This window comes from Dermacentor albipictus, chromosome 2 (genome assembly GCF_038994185.2).
Source record: "Dermacentor albipictus isolate Rhodes 1998 colony chromosome 2, USDA_Dalb.pri_finalv2, whole genome shotgun sequence".
Lineage (NCBI taxonomy): Eukaryota > Metazoa > Arthropoda > Arachnida > Ixodida > Ixodidae > Dermacentor > Dermacentor albipictus.
Window position 1 is genome coordinate 119617159 of NC_091822.1, and position 15868 is coordinate 119633026.

The 15868-nt window shown below is 47.5% G+C and overlaps 1 protein-coding gene across 5 annotated transcripts in view; it reads left to right on the top strand.

Moving 5' to 3' along the window:
* The window catches only part of Tpst (tyrosylprotein sulfotransferase), a 498993-nt gene that overhangs the window by 285330 nt on the left and 197795 nt on the right, over positions 1-15868 (top strand). For all 5 annotated transcript variants that reach the window (XM_070533909.1, XM_070533910.1, XM_065452600.2 and 2 more), the window contains exon 4: positions 5366-5421. The gene's annotated coding sequence lies outside the window, so the exon portion shown is untranslated. The remainder of the gene's footprint in view (positions 1-5365; positions 5422-15868) is intronic.

The window sequence follows — 15868 nt, forward strand, 5'->3', positions numbered from 1 at the left end:
CGCTGTCACGTCTGCTGGCGGCCATCACGCGAAAACGCCGAGGGATTCTCGATGTGGACAGTGCGGTTATCCTCCACGACAATGCGGGGCCACATGTGGCAGTCAGAACCGCCGACAAGGTCCGGCCATTGCACTGGGAGAGTATGGACCACCCACTAAACAATCCGGACCTCACTGCCTCCGCCCCCCCTCCCTCCCCCTTCTTGATTTCCACGTTTTCGGTTCGTTGAAGAAGTTCCTGGCATGACAGCGATTCACGTGCAACGACGAAGCCATGACAGCAGTCCGATGGTGGTTCCACAGTCAGCCGAACGAATTCTACCACAGGGGCATCTCAAATTTAATGCTGCAATGTTTGAACCGGTGTTGGGACTATGTGTAAAAATAATGTACGGTACGTAGAATAGTACGCATATTTGTAATTACGTGTATACGTACCTTATTTTGGCTAATAAAAAAGGGGGGCGGATACTTTCTGAATCGCCCTCGTATATGGAGCCGTCAGCGAAGAAGGCACGGTAAAAGCCGGTTTGGTTTCGGGGTCTTGATTCGAGTTGCATGCTTTTGTAGAGAGAAGGCGACCGCTCTCTCAGCCTGCGACGCTTTGGTGGCCGTGTGTGCTTTCCAAGGCCTCGCGCTATACGGACTCGCGCGGGTGCGTTGCGGTAAAGTCTTGTAACTTTATAATTCTTAATGGAGCTGTAATGTAAAAGCCCTACTGTGTAAAATACATAGTTCGATAGTTCTTGCGCGCCCCCTTTTCTTTAATTTCTGTCTCGATCTCAATACCACTAGTGAGGCATCTGGAGGAGGAAAAAAAAACTGGATATCCGCAAGCCTCAGCTTATTTTTCTGATCAAATGAGCCCTCAACAGCATTAAGTTAATTGTCGTCGTGGTTAGGCCACCGCTTCATCGAACACCCTTTATTTTATGTGTTAGGGAGTTCCCGCTTCCCTTCTGTTTTGGCTAATTCGTGTGTGTATATGTGTGCCTCTTAACAATAGATCTTTGCGCATAACCGGTGTGTGTGTGGGTGGGTGTGAGAGAGAGTGAGTGAGAGAGTGTGTGAGATTAATCAGAAGCACATGCCGCCTTGTTTGTTCTTTTGTTTTTCAGTCGTGTAAAATTTTGTGTTATCTGAGTAAGCACGGTCATCGGTTCGCCTGGTAACACACTGTGACCGATGTAGTTGCGGAGTTGAAAACCTTGAACAAATATAATTTGGTTCCCTCAGGTTCACACAGCACCTCAGCCACATTTTATCGTTTTTCTTTTCTTTCTGTTTTGCTGCGGTCGTTTTGAAATCACGTAGTTCACTGCAGACATAGTCAGTCTTAGCCCTAGAATATACAAAGCGAGATCTTTAGTTGAAGTTGGCTCTGCCTGCATAAAACGGAAACAAAGACTATATGCAAAAGACTGTCGCGCTTGTGCTTTGTTTGTATTTGCTCCAGCATTGTACTTAGTGAGACTGCTTAACTTGTCTCCCATGTAGCACCGGTCGGCATTGTGAGTGCGTCTGACGCTTTCAGTAGCGCTTTCATTATTCAGCCGAAGGTTGCCCGCAGTCGTGATTAAAAAGTCAAATGAGACGGCGCCTTTAGCGTTAGTGCTTCTCTGTTGTACTCTGTGTTAATTGGTCAGGCGGTAATGGCATCTATACGTGGGTAATTCCTTTCCGACGGTGTGCCGCTCATTTCATTTGTGAAAGTGGCTATGACGAGCGGGTTTTTAGGGAGCGGAGACAAGAGGACTTAAATTTCGCCTGGTAGTGTGCAAGTATGTTGTTATCAGCTTCTTTGTTTTTGTTGTTTTCCTTGTTCATCTTTTATTTCGTCGTCTTTATATCGCGTATTTTATTCGGACGTTGACGCCATCGTGAACTTTGGAGTTGTATCACCGACGTTAACGATGAGAAGCAGAAGGCGGAGCGCGCACCGTGACCGTTAGGCGTCAGATGAATAAACGGTGGTCTTACATAGTTGCGGAATTGAAAGACCTTGAGCAGATGAGGTTGGGTGCACTCACCCTCTGTTGGATTCACCCTACCCCCTCAACCGCTTTTTGTGACTTTTTTATTTGGTTTCGATTGGTGTCAAGTGGTCAGGTTGTGCAAATCTGCCCCGAGTTGACATTAATATGCTCGCTGTGTGACAAAACCAGTCGCAAACTTCACCCCGCTTTCCGTTTTAAGTATACAATTATAGTCGATATTGCATTGCCGGCTCTCGGTTTTAGTGCGAGATTGGCACTGTAGAAGGCGCACATTTACCAAAGCGGTGCTCTATAGTCACACGAATGTCACTATACAGTGTGAAAAAGACGACTTCATTCATCCGCTACGTGTGTACATAAATTTTCTATTTTTTTGTGCGTGGTCGTATTCCTCTTTCTGCACTAGTGTCGCCTGACCCCGTATTATTGTTTAGATGTGTTTGAAGACAGCGGTGTAGTGGAACGCTTCCTTGCGGTGTGCATCGTCCACGCCGGGTGCAATGTACGCCGACCTTGCAGACCATGCAGTCTTGTACGCCGGCTGTTCGCACTCCGTCACGAAGCGCGTGCTGGCAATGACGATGTCACGAGTGTCGCCAGGAAGCGAGATTCTCGGGGTCTCGAGAAAGCTAATATATATATATATATATATATATATATATATATATATATATATATATATATATAGCGGGGGAGGGGTGCATCACGACGAAGCCCATGAAGTGGTGAGCTGCAGAGGATGCGACCGCAAACACAGCTTGCTGCTCGACGTCGTGGTAGAGTTCAGTCTTATGCAGTTGTCATTGGCGGAAGCCGCTCAAGAGGGAGTCGGCCGCACGACCTGGTGGCCGTTTATAATTGTGACAACGCCTCCGCTGCGTCCTTCCGTGCACCGTTGTCGAGATTTCCTCTCTTAGCCATAATTATGCTTTCTCTTTGTGTTTATCTTTCATGATGATTTTTTTCTTGCAAAAAGCATATAAACAATGAATGAATTAACTCTCAGTTCCTAGTGTGTTGGAACACTCGAACAGCCCCGAGAACGTTCCTTACAACAGATGGATGGCAGTTCTTTTTGTAAGACAGCGGTGCAATAGTTTAGGCGGGAGGTGGTACACGATACCGGTATCTCGTTCAGCTGTGGCTTCACATTAGTCCGCGTACTCGCCGATTGCGCTCGATGCTGGCGCGGGAGAATTGCACTAAACACACTCGCATCTTGCGCGCATTCGTGCACATATGTGGGAACACAATTTAAAAGGTTTAGTTACTTTCTAAAACGGCAACATTCACAAAGTCACAGGTGTTCATATTTAGACAAAGAGACAGTTTATTTGCAGTCTGAAAGCACAGAACAAATGCGCTAGGAAAAAAAATAAAGAAGTTGCTCACTGGGCAACATGACAGTGCAAGCTGTCATCCCCACACGTGTAATTTTTCGTTTTCTTTGCCTTGGATAATGGAAATATTCGCCTGAGTTTCGATGCCCTAGTAATTTTTCGGCATGTCGAAGCTTGTCATCAATGGCAGTTAGAGAAGCAAACTGTTTACAGGCGATTGCAAAAGGGTTTGCTGTTGAACTAGTTGGGACATGGTATTCATAACGGATATGGCGAAAAACACGTGAAGAGACAGACAGCGTTTTGTCGGTTTCTCTCTATTTCCGTTCTTAGCGCTGTTACCGTTCTAAATACAGGTGACCGCGAAGTAACGTCATTGCGTTACAGCCTCTATAACATGACACCTGGCGGCGAAGTTCGGTGTATATCGCTGTCTTAACTTTCTGACAATGACGGTGCCAGCATCAGACTTAGCGAAATGTGACCATGCTGTCGAAGCTAGCACAACTGCTGCCATTAGAGTGGTTTAGTTTAGGAGACGCAAGAACGAGGGGCGACGGTACTGCACATGTGCAGTACCGTCGCCCCTAGTTCTTGCGTACGCAAGCCACTCGCGTGCCCTGAACTAAAACTCTCTGTTATCTAAGATAAAGAACGTATGTTGCCTATAAAATGGTCAATAAGCACGTTCATAGAGTTTGTCGTGCTTTTAGTGTGTCCCTTCGTTCCCCAAACGCGCCTTCGTTGCGGGAATTAACGAAATTTTCTTTACGGCAGTCACAAGACTGTAAGCGTAGTAGTCGCATAGTTATACAGGTTCTAAGAATGCGATGTCAGGCTCTGCGCTGACCCGCGCAAATTGCTTATGTAAATTTTACTCCGGTCAGCCGTTATTTTAGGCTTCGTAAGAATAACTGAGACGCCATAACTATACATAAGGTAACATCGGGGTAACGATTGTTACCTTTGAATGCGAGAACTTGCACACTTGTAAAAGTTACATTTGTGCTAGGAGATGCGCACCCCATTATATGTTCAATTATCGTGCGTGTACTGATTGGTGTTTGTGGGCTGATACGGGCGACTGATATAGATGAAAACGCAGTCGAAATGCGATATTGCCATAGTGCCTCGATGTAGTGCCCTTCACGGCACCTCCACAGGAACAGGTAATTTTTTAGAGTGGACTGCTCTTTTCTTTCTTTGTTCCTTTACTTTCGTGTTCTGTTATTGCTACACGTCACGATATAGGTAGTGGCGGCCTCGGTCACGTCGTGTATTGGCCCCTCTGTCCGACGTGGTATATCATGTTTCCTGCCAATTAACACTTTCACTAACTTCACTGACGAATGGAAAAACCTCCCGTGATTGGACGTTTCTCCGCGGCAAATTTCCCCCGTATCACGTGTTTCGTCCACCCGAGCGGTGGCCAATAAGGAAACGCTGTTACGTATAACCAATAAAAGCGGCTCAGTGAATACGGTTCCCGGATGCCCGTTCCAAAGGCGGTCGATCGTTTCGTAATCTGTAATTCGCGCCGCCCGGGATGCGGGCACAAAAGCAGAAGCACCTACGCAAGAACCGAACGAAGACGTGTACCGCTTTTTCAAAGCGCGCCATTAAACTTGCCGAAGAGCGCTATTAAGTTTCGATAATCGGCGCAGACAGCTGCCAGGACGTTTCTGTCCGTATATATACTTCGCGGCGCGTTCGGCGCGTCGCTTCCAATTCTGACAGGAATTTTGAAATTAACAGCGCCTTGCAAGTGGTGCCTATACGTTTCGGGCCAACCTTTCAACATAGCCGCCGCCGCGCTTCGTATCAGTTCGCTCTGTCCGGCGGCTCGCTTAAGTTGCCCAACGACGCAGTTACGAAATTTCCGAGCGAAAACCTGCGCCCGCTTTCGATGCATGCACTTGTGGCTTTCATGCTTAATGTGCCTTCGCCCTCTCCCCCTTCCCCCGCACCACTCCACTTCACTTACGCCACATCTCTTTCTTTTTTTTCTCTCTCTCTCTATCCATGCAGTGAAAGTGCGCGCGCGTTCTCGGGCGTGCTGCGGCGCGGGGCCTGTCCAACCGAAGGTGAGTTTTTTTTGTTCTCTCTCTCTCTCTGCATTCTGCGTCACTTCAGAACTGGGCGCGACGTATATGTACGCCCGTTGGACGCGAAGCGGCGATGCGTGAAGTTTTCGTGACGTTCGCGGCCAATTGCATTGAGCTCTTCTTAGAGCAGCTGCCATGCAAGCCTGGCGTTTTCCGGGGTGCTCATTTTTGCAACGAGCGATTTTGTTTAGGCTCTTTGACGAAGCCCATCTTGCTAGCGTTTTGCTGTATTTTTTTTTCTTTTGCTTCGCTCATAAACCGCACCGCAGCTGTCCTGCTCTGAAGCGCTTCCAATGATTCCTTCCTTACATGGAGACGCACCTCTTCAGCGCTGCCTCTCCTTTATAAAATCTTAACACTCGTTGACGATTGAAATTTCGGTAATTGGAGAAAATGAGCTCTTATACGGGAACCGCTTAGTGGCCACTACATGGTTGACGCGCAGAAAGATTCTAGAAGTGGCTTCAGTATAGTTGACTGGACTTTTTCCTATGCTTGGATGCTGAGCAGACATGTCCTATACTCTTCTGTACTATACCACTGCGTTGTATTGGAATCCAGTGCGCAGGTGGCAGAGGTTCAGTGCAACATTTCTACTATAGTTGCGCGTACGAGAACTGAAGGATTGGGCGAGCGTTTGCGGCTTCACAGATTGATCAAACGGCGCGAGCACAGGGTCGAATGTGCGTATACGTTGCTGCTCGATGATGCAAATTCTTCTGTATCTGGCAGATACATCTGAGGCCGTTTTTTTTTTGCATACCGATTGTTTTCATTCTCTATTGTTTTGTTTTTGTTACTCTTTGTCATTGGCTCTCGCGATAGCCGCGCCCTTGCTGTCAGCATCAGGAACTCGGCGGTAAGGATATTAAGAAACAAATTGGGCTTCCGTAGCGCCATAATCTGACTGCGATAATGCGTATACTTCCTTTTTTTTTTCGAGTAATGTCGCCGCTGTTAAGTGAGGAACGGAATTAAATATTGTTTACTCTTGCTACTAACTTGCAATGTCTTTAAGGCCTGTACTAATGCCAACGAATTCCCCCCCCCTCCAAGAGAAAGAGAGAAAAAGAAAGGAAAGGTTGCAAATCGGACTCCCAGGGTACGACTCGGCTGATCACTGCATCATTTACCGCTCCATTAATTCCATGGATGATCATCTCGCCCTCCAAAGTGACCTTAACCTAATTTCCAGTTCGTGTAATACATGGCAAATGACACTTCACTAGAATAAATGCAAGGTTATCTCTTTCAGGCTGCAAGCGTGTCAATTCTAATTTCTCGTATCATAAATAGCACGGTATTGTCTCAGGCATCATCATACAAGTATTTGGGTATTCATCTCACGCATACTCTTTCATGGGCCGCGCATGTCAACACCATTTGTGCGAAAGCCTCAATAACACTAGGGTATCTGCGCCGGAACTTGCGCAGTTCTCCTAACAATGTTCGAAAACTGGCCTAACTACTTAATAAACTTGCTAGAATCCGTACAAAATAGAGCCGCTCGCTTCATTACACGCAACTACAGTCCCTTTTAGAGCGTACCACAGATCAAACTTGATATCTCTCTTGTACCATTACATATTCGTCGTTCAATCGCTCTTTTATGCTTGTTTCATAAATATCGCCACGGCACCAGGCAATCTGCGTTACCTCTCGAAGCGCCGTCATGCATTTCGAGCCGTTTACATAATCAGTACAGCATCAAGCGCATACACGGAAGAACACAAGCCTTCAATTCATCAGCCCTTCCACGAGCCATCGTTCTTTGGAATGATTTTCCCGATAATATTGCATCCATATGCAACCATCAATCATTTCATGATCAGCTGCGCGAATACTTTCATGTGACATTGTGACGTTAAACCTTCTCTTGTATAAAATATTGCACTTTTTCGCTATTGTGTTTTTGTTAACCCCTGCTTTATTTTTCTTTCTTGAGTCATGTGTCAGACATTTGTGCTCTATTTATATATTGCAATTATTTTGTGTACTTTTCTCTTATGTTTGTTGCTGCTTTTTAGCACTAGCCCTGTGCAATGATTGCTCTTTCCCTTCTTGACGTGTATATTTTGCATTTCTTATAATATCCTTGTTCGTCCCCCTTACTCAATGGCCTCTGGGCCATGGAAGGTGTTATAAACAAATAAATAAATAAATAAATAAATAAATAAATAAATAAATAAATAAATAAATAAATAAATAAATAAATAAATAGTATACGCACACGAATAAAATGCGCGTTCGGTTCCCGCCGTTGGCAAGTTCTCTTTTCGTCCACTCTGATGTGAGCAGTATTCCGGGCAAGTTGGTAATCCATTGCTTAAATGATATTGCGCGACATAAAAACGACACGGACGTGAAAGAAGACGACACACCAAGCGCAAACTTTCAACTAAGTTTATTGTGCCACTGCGTCATTTTATACATGGCAGGCAACGTAGATCGCGCATGCGCTTACAAGGAAATGAAGTGCGAATTCATGTAACATGGTTCGGTGTCGTGTGATGCCGCGTCCAAGTAACGTAATTCTTTTTCTGTGAGAGCCAGAGACGGGAAGCTGACACACGCATCACCCAACTTCGCGATCATCTGCGCTTCAGATATCTCACGGATGAGCTACGTACTGCCACGGGAAACAATTGTACATTGATCATCAAGAGGCTTGCACCCATGGTCGCGACAGTGGATCGCCAAGAAACCCCCAGAGCCGTTTTTAACATTGTTGCTGTGCTCACGGAGCCGATCATTGAGGCAACGCCCAGTTTGTCCTATATATTTCTTCCCACATGAAAGCGGGAGGTTGTACACCACCCGGTGTACACACTCAACAAACTTTTTTCGGTGATGCTTTCTGCACTTATCGGAAGGGACGGCATTTGGATCCGTCAGCCTGCAAAGCCTGCCGAGCTTGTCGGGAGCAGAAAAAAACAACTCTTACATTCGCTCTTTGGGCAATCTTTTTCAAGTTGTGGGATATCCCGTGCATGTAAGGTATGACACTAATTTTGGGCGTGTGCCAGGAGGGGCATCGGCAACTGACTTCTGCGTGCTGGATCGCGCTTCTCTTAAGATGCGTTCCGCGACAGACACTAGCACCACCCTAGGATATCCAGCCAAGGACAACCGTGAAGTTTGCGCTTCTAAGCTTACGTCCACAACATGACAGCAAGACTTGCTAAGGGCATTCTTGAAGCACAAACTGATAATGGCCCGCTTAACAAGCTTAGAATGTGCGGACGTATACGGCAGAAGTGGTTTGTTGGCTCGCGGCTCATACGACCAACACGTGTGGCTGTCCTGAAAATTCAGGCGAAGATCAAGAAAACGAAGAGACCTATCTACCGGCATCTCATGAGTAGTTTGAAGGGGGACTAAGCACTTCTGAAACGTTTCCAACGCTTTCTTAGCTTCCAGAATGAAGTCATCAGAAGAGCAGTCAATGAAAATTAAAAAGTCATCAACGTATCTAAATGTTTCAAAAACTGCAGTGCCTTGCACTTGTAAAGAAATGTCATGGTCTAAACAGGATAAAAACAAGTCACTAAGAATGGGAGCAATGCAAGAGCCAATACAAACTCCGCTCTTCTGCAAAAAACATTGGTTATCCCAAGTGATAAAGGTGGAATTAAGATAAATCTGTAAAAGTTCTAAAAATTAACTGCAAGACACGCCGGCCTCATTCTGGAAGAAAACAGCACCATACTTATCAATACATTGTATTGGCTCTTGCATTGCTCCCATTCTTAGTGACTTGTTTTTATCCTGTTTAGACCATGACATTTCTTTACAAGTGCAAGGCACTGCAGTTTTTAAAACATTTAGATACGTTGATGACTTTTTAATTTTCATTGACTGCTCTTCTGATGACTTCATTCTGGAAGCTAAGAAAGCGTTGGAAACGTTTCAGAAGTGCTTAGTCCCCCTTCAAACTACTCATGAGATGCCGGTAGATAGGTCTCTTCGTTTTCTTGATCTTCGCCTGAATTTTCAGGACAGCCACACGTGTTGGTCGTATGAGCCGCGAGCCAACAAACCACTTCTGCCGTATACGTCCGCACATTCTAAGCTTGTTAAGCGGGCCATTATCAGTTTGTGCTTCAAGAATGCCCTTAGCAAGTCTTGCTGTCATGTTGTGGACGTAAGCTTAGAAGCGCAAACTTCACGGTTGTCCTTGGCTGGATATCCTAGGGTGGTGCTAGTGTCTGTCGCGGAACGCATCTTAAGAGAAGCGCGATCCAGCACGCAGAAGTCAGTTGCCGATGCCCCTCCTGGCACACGCCCTAAAGTTAGTGTCATACCTTACATGCACGGGATATCCCACAACTTGAAAAAGATTGCCCAAAGAGCGAATGTAAGAGTTGTTTTTTCTGCTCCCGACAAGCTCGGCAGGCTTTGCAGGCTGACGGATCCAAATGCCGTCCCTTCCGATAAGTGCAGAAAGCATCACCGAAAAAAGTTTGTTGAGTGTGTACACCGGGTGGTGTACAACCTCCCGCTTTCATGTGGGAAGAAATATATAGGACAAACTGGGCGTTGCCTCAATGATCGGCTCCGTGAGCACAGCAACAATGTTAAAAACGGCTCTGGGGGTTTCTTGGCGATCCACTGTCGCGACCATGGGTGCAAGCCTCTTGAGGATCAATGTACAATTGTTTCCCGTGGCAGTACGTAGCTCATCCGTGAGATATCTGAAGCGCAGATGATCGCGAAGTTGGGTGATGCGTGTGTCAGCTTCCCGTCTCTGGCTCTCACAGAAAAAGAATTACGTTACTTGGACGCGGCATCACACGACACCGAACCATGTTACATGAATTCGCACTTCATTTCCTTGTAAGCGCATGCGCGATCTACGTTGCCTGCCATGTATAAAATGACGCAGTGGCACAATAAACTTAGTTGAAAGTTTGCGCTTGGTGTGTCGTCTTCTTTCACGTCCGTGTCGTTTTTATGTCGCGCAATATCATTTAAACTCTGATGTGCTCTTCTCTGTTTTTTCTACACGTCAGTTAATATGGGTTTTCTCGCCTTCGTTGTCTGTTGGCTTCGCGTAATTGTAACTACTATTAGTGAATAATCTTCTCCAATTGAGAGCCTTGGCATCATAAGAGTCAGTAGTCTCGGAACGGGATTTCGCCGTTCTCGTGATTAACGCTTACTTTCTGCTTATAATTTTTCGATTGGCGGCGCTCTCGGCTGCTTTTTCTCAGTTACACCCTGCCCGGTTTTGTAGCGCTTGCGCATTTATTTTCGCGCTTGCTTAATTGCGAGCACCAGCTGTTTTCAGCGAAGTAGGGCTTGCGGAACATTCGCGGGCGAGACAGCTTTGCGGAGAGGATGCGGGGCCCGGAAGTCGCGAACACCTCGGCCCCTATGCTCACGAAAAGCTCTTAAGCTGTAGAATTGTTCGTAAGATAAAATAAGATAAAATGTCAGCCAATAGTGACGCTGGAAATATAACTAGCGAAGGCCACCAGCCACTGGCACTGCGAACTTTACGAACGAAAAAGGTTTCTGGATTCGATCCCTTCCAGAAACGGCCAGGGCTCCCACGTGGCTCGCATGCCCATCGCGCGTACTGCATCAGGACGGAAGCGAAATACTGTTCTTCCCCCTCCCAGTATAGCCGAACAGGGATAGAAAATAAGTAGGAGTACGAGGAAGAGAAAAAAAAAAACAAGACAAGTAATGGGAATGCTGAGTGTGAAAACAATAGCGCTTTGGTATTGCTCAGTTGCGTTCGTCTGGCCTTTCTTGCTTACCGATCGATCGCGTATTCGGGAAGACCGGGGCCCTCGGGCTCGCTCCGCCGTTTCACTTCCTGGCATTCCCGTTATTCTTCGCCTCCCGAACGGGACGAGCCTCGCGGGAATGTTGCAGCCTGTAAGTGAAATTCCCTTTCCGACAGAGAGAGGCTCCGCGGCGCTAAGCCACGTGCGTCGTCGTTGCGGCTTCGGCATTGTTTCTTTCAGCTGCGGCGCGCAAAAAAAAAAGTTTTAGGAGCTCGACTTATTCTCATCCTCCTCCTCCTCTTCCTCCTCCAGCCCACATAATTATTATGTGGTTGCTTTTGCGAACGTGCTGCCGTTGTGAATGGACACGCGTGTCTGTTCCGTTCCTGCAGTCATGCTTGCTCTTTCCTCGCTGTAGCTATACCCCTGGCACCACTGCTTCCTTTCAGCGCGTACGTAGCCCACGGGAAAGCCACCGTTGCAGGCCGCGGTCCCGGGGGAGCAAGGAGCGTGCAGGAGGCGGGAGCGATCCCCGCGAGGGGTTTGCGAAATAACGCTGGCGTTTCGCTCGCAAACGGGCTCTGCAGAGTGCTTTTGCGTATCTGCACTGCGTGGGAAAAGGAGGTCCCTCGGTATTATAATGAAACCGCGTCTAGGACGTTGTCGGTCGTGCGCGCGCGTTTCTTCCTCGTCCTTCGGTGAAAGCGACGAGCTGGCAAGGCGAGTGATGCGCCGTTGTCGTCGTTTGGGCCGGGCGACTTCGCCTCTCTCTCTTTCTTTCTGTCTCCCCGCGTCGTTGGTCTTTTCTCGTTATGTTTCTTTTTTTCTCATATCGCGTTTTACCCTTTCTGCGTCGCTCGTTCTTGCACGGTGATACAACGTGCGCGTTGCCATTCTTTATAACCGGTGGAGCGTCATTTGAAATAAAAGTGCATCGACGTGTCGCGAGCGCCGTCGCGCGTTTCGGAGAGAGAGAGAGAGAGAGAGAGAGAGAGAGAGGGGGGCTCACATAAGAGGTGGATGACAATTCGCCTCTTGGGCAAATTGGAAATCCGCCTTCCATTCGTCGTTCTTGCATTCCGTGTCTTTCCGTAGTTCCTTCTTTCTTTCTGTCTTGAAGGGAAGGGGGGCGGAAGCATCTATTTGAATCTTTATTGGTGTCCATCTTCCTGTCGTTCCCTCCATCCCGTCCGTGTCCCGGCTCCATCGCTCGCAGGTTTATGCGCGTAGCACTCCGGTGAAATGCGCCGACGAGGGCGTTCTCGCAGACGCGTAGTGAATTGCCTCAAGTTGAACGTGACGCTCGGGGCGAAGTAAGGTATAAATAAGTACAGAAACGGGGAACTCGTATTGTTTTATTTTTCTGCGTCCGGTACGACTCTATTCCCACACTGCTCGTCGTGCGGCAGGGGGTTGGGAGCGATGTCCCGCGATCTGGGAGCGCGCCATGAATATAACATTGTACTAGAGAGATGTTGACGCAGCGCGCAAGTGCCCCCTTTGACGGGACGAACCTCTCACGGATCTCTTTCGTCGCCAATGCCTGCTCGTGAGTGTTACTGCAAAAAAATAAAAAATAAATAATAATGAAAGAAAAACAAAATAAAAAGATAAAATATAAAGCCAACTACGCCATTCCCGGTAATGGCCGGATGAGCTTCACATTTACTTGCTTTTAACGCGACAGTATTATATATCCTATGAGGCAGAAAAGACGGCGTTGTCCGAGTGATCACAAACATCATCATCATCGTAAGTGACGCAATCAGCGTCTTGTATGCCGTCAGTTGTAATACAGAATTATAGAACCAGTTAAAATAAGGTGAGTTGAGGTGGAGTAATGCGATTTATGGTGGAGTAAAGTGGACGAAGGTGAATTAACGCAGATTTAAGTGAATTAAACTGGATTAAGGTGGATTAAGGTTGGCAGAAGTTAGAGCCAGGTGAGATAAGGTGGAAAAAGGCGGAGTTGTGAAGTACACGCGACAATGTATGACGTCGCGAATCATGTACTTAACCAATTAATTGGAAGTCATAATGCTTTCGCATTCAAATCACGCAAGGATTCTTAAGTGACGGTCAATTTTTTGCACGATACTTTAGGCCTTGATAGGTCCAAGGAGGATGGGAAATTTAACGCTTATAGAAAAGACACACGCGCCCACTTATGTAACGGTTATATAAGAAAACAAATAAGTGGTTCACTACAAACACGTCAGGCAGAAAGCAGACGTAGATATACAATAAACATGAACAATGGTCAGTTTGTTTATTGCGCTATAGATACGATGACAGATAAAGCTACCCTGGCATACGAGTTTCTGACGCGCGCTGGTGATAAAGAAGTCTAAAAGCGTGACGTCACGAAGGAGCGGCTACGCGTCGTCGTGTATACAATGCAACAGAATGCGCCGTGGCGGCTCGGTTGCGATGGCGTTCTTTGAGTCTTAGTTCACCGGAATGAAACCCAGTCGTACATTGTGTAGAACTGCTCAAAGTCTTCGTTCTCGAGACGGGTTAAGCGCGGCTGGCGTTTACCATTCGCCGTTGCAGTCGTCTGAGCGACTGTTATATACCTCGAACCTATTTTGCTGCTTGGCCTTGCTTCAGAAGCGCCGGAACGTGCATCTCGTCGGGATAACCCAGTGGGGCGAAACAGAACGCTGCAACATACGAAGGCGTGTGCTTTCGGCTCGGCCGTGCAGTTCTTCGGGGGGCGCCGCTCTTCCGCATAATCTTCACGGCTTCGGTTCGCGCGTGCGTCGGAAACACGCACCACGTCTTAGCTGCTCACTTTGTACTACGTCCGCGCCGATCAATCTTTCGTTTGGAGATCTTATCGGAGCACTTTTGCGCCGCCAGGCCGGGAGCGTGCGAGGACCCGCGAAGCAGTCTCGGAAGCGCGCGTCAGGTTGCTAATACCGCGGAGAAAGGAAGGAAACAAACAAGCAAGGGGAGAAGAAAAGAGGAAGACAGAAACGGAGAAAGAAAGAAAGGAAGAGAAAAAGAAGGAGAGACCTCAAAAAAAGAAAAAGAAAGACTGAAAGAAAGAAAAGCAACAACTATAAGAAGCAGCCGAACGAATAGCATCAATGAAAAGTGGCCACTGCCGGCGACGAAAGCACGCAGGAAAGTTTAGCGTTTGTTGTACAGGCGTTCGTTCTGTTGCAGGAAGTCCCATTACACGCGTGAGACGATTAAGGGTGGAGGGGCGGGGAAATATTTCATCGGCGTCGTCGTATAAAGGGTTAGCTGGCTCGGAACAAATGCGCCTCGCCGTAATGAGGTGTACGTCAACGGGAGAGGAAGGCGGAGGGGTCTTTGTTTTTGAGGCGTACCGCCGACTAACCTCCTTTTGTGCCCCTTGCAACGCGAGTGCCCTGGCGTATTCCCGAGGCAGGTGCTTTTGCGTTCACTCCGTCGTCCCGTCGATGCTGCTTCTGTTGCTGCTGCCACTGTACCGTATCGACTCATGCATTGTTCGCGATCGATGGAGATATATTGAACGCTGACGTTTTTTTTTTTTGGGGGGGGGGGGGGTCACATTTGCTATAGAGAAGTCCTTGTGCGCAGTCTATTATGTGTGCTCAGCTTGCATATTTCGTGTTGATTCTGACGCCGTGAAGATTCTGCTACTGGTTATAGCAGATACCAAACACTCGAGGCCGAACAATATATGAAGCCGTGTGACAGTGTCGTGTCGGCGACCGCTGATCAGCTATCTGCGTGTACGAGGTATACGCGGAAGCTTATACATCTGAGACATGCTCGGATGAGCTGGTGCCCCGGCGCAGCTGCCGCGCGGCCTTGTGTCCGGTGTGGCCGCCTTGGCATGCATGGAAACATTTACGACAGAGATAGTGCGTTCGTTTAAGGGAGGCCTCGTCGCTTTAAGAGCACCATAGTAGAAATTAATATGAAGGCTATCTACCTTAATTGCATGAGCTTGGGAGTCAATCAAAGAATCGATCAATCGATTGATCATGACTCGTTCAGTCAATCAGTCATTCGCGTCCATCATCATGTGCGCGGTTTTCGTAGCAGCCGACTGGGGCGTGTCCGTATAAGCCCAGATGTCTCGCCTAGACGTCTTCGGTTTTTAAAGGAACGAGAAACTTTTCGCATTATATGATGAGATCGATACACAAGAGCGTACAAGATCATATTGATTCTTCTTAACGGCATGTATAACTTACATTTGAATATTCCTTACGTATATAAGGCCTGAAACAGCCTTAAGACGGGTGGGCCCGTGCGTATGTGGAAGTTTGTCGCAGTCGATTGCTGGTATTTGCAAGGTTGCTAGCGTTTCGCATGCAAGCGCGCCAACTCCTTCTTTTCGAGACCCCTCTTCACGCTGCGCGTGCGTGCGTGCGTGCGTGCGTGCGTGCGTGCGTGCGTGTGTGTGTGTGTGTGTGTGCGTGCGTGCGTGCGTGCGTGCGTGCGTGTGTGTGTGTGTGTGTGTGTGTGTGTGTGTGTGTGTGTGTGTGTGTGTGTCGGTGGGTGGGTTATTGTGAACGCTTAATATCCTTGATCAGCGTTATCTATACTCCTTGAGTATCCTACGCAGCTGATAGCCATTGCTCTACTTTTCAAATTTCATCCTGATCTTGCTTCTGCGAAAAGTACGACGACTTTGACGGAAGAGAAGTCCCGTTTTCGAAACGTTGTTTCCATGCGGTGGCATCCGA